At 27.7% G+C, this 1529-nt stretch overlaps 1 protein-coding gene across 3 annotated transcripts in view; it reads right to left on the bottom strand.

Moving 5' to 3' along the window:
• LOC106471127 (ceramide phosphoethanolamine synthase-like) overlaps nt 1-1529 on the bottom strand; it is a 44682-nt gene that overhangs the window by 31389 nt on the left and 11764 nt on the right. The gene's annotated exons all lie outside the window — the stretch shown is intronic.

The raw sequence follows: 1529 nt of genomic DNA, 5'->3' as shown, positions 1-1529 counted from the left end.
AATCATGTGGTCTGTTACAATACATTCTCATCTGCATTTAGTTCCAAACGGTTATATTACTCACATGATCTGCTACAATACATACTGATTTACATTTAGTTTTGAACGGTTATATTAATCACATGATCTGCTACAATACATACTGATCTACATTTACTTTTAAACCGTTATATTAATTACATGGTTTGATACAATACATACTGATTTACATTTAGGTTTAAATGGATATTATTAATCATATGGTTTGCTACAATACATACCGATCTAGATTTAGTTGTAAACGGTTATAATAATCACATGGTTTGCTACAATATATACTGATCTACATTTAGTTTTAAACGGTTATATTAATCACATGGTGTGCTACAATACACACTGATCTACATTTAGTTTTAAACGGTTATATTAATCACATGGTTGCTACAATATATTCTGGTCTACATTTAGTTTTAAACGGTTATATTAATCAAATGGTTTGTTACAATACATTCTGATCTACATTTACGTTTAAACGGTTATATTAATCACACAGTGTGCTATAATATATTATGGTCTACATTTTTAGTTTTAAACGGTTTTATTAATCATGTGGTTTATTACAATATTTAGTGATCTAGATTTAGTTTTAAACGGTTATATTAATCACATGGTCTGCTACAATACATACTGAACTACATTTAGGTTTAAACGGTTATATTAATCACACAGTGTGCTACAATATATTCTGATCTACATTCAATTTTAAACGGTTATATTTAATCATGTGGTCTGTTACAATACATTCTGATCTACATTTCGTTTTAAACGGTTATATTAATTACATGATCTGCTACAATACATTCTGATCTACATTTAGTTTTAAACGATTATATTAATTACATGCTCTGCTACAATACATTCTGATCTACATTTAGTTTTAAACGGTTATATTAATCACATGATCTGCTACAATACATACTGAACTACATTTAGCTTTAAACGGTTATATTAATCATGTGGTCTGTTACAATACATTCTGATCTACATTTAGTGTTAAACGGTTATATCAATCATACGGTTTTCTACACTACATACTGATCTACATTTAGTTTTAAACAGTTATATTAATTACATGGTCTGCTACAATACATTCTGATCTACATTTAGTTTTCAACCGTTATATTAATTACATGATCTGCTACAATACATTCTGATCTATATTTAGTTTTAAACGGTTTTACTGATCATGTGGTGTGTTACAATACATACCGATCTAGATTTAGTTTTAAACGGTTATATTAATCACATGGTCTGCTAAAATATATTCTGGTCTACATTTTTAGTTTTAAACGGTTTTATTAATCATGTGGTTTATTACAATATTTACTGATCTACATTTAGTTTTAAACGGTTATATTAATCACATGGTGTGCTACAATACGTTCTGATCTACATTTAGTTTTAAACGGTTATATTAATCATATGGTTTGCTACAATACATTCTGATCTACATTTAGTTTGAAACGGTTATATTAATCATATGGTTTGCT

The sequence above is a fragment of the Limulus polyphemus genome, unplaced genomic scaffold (assembly GCF_000517525.1).
Source record: "Limulus polyphemus unplaced genomic scaffold, Limulus_polyphemus-2.1.2 Scaffold4423, whole genome shotgun sequence".
Classification (NCBI taxonomy): Eukaryota; Metazoa; Arthropoda; class Merostomata; order Xiphosura; family Limulidae; genus Limulus; species Limulus polyphemus.
Note: the sequence above shows the minus strand (reverse complement) of the source record. Positions and strands in the feature narration are given on the sequence as shown.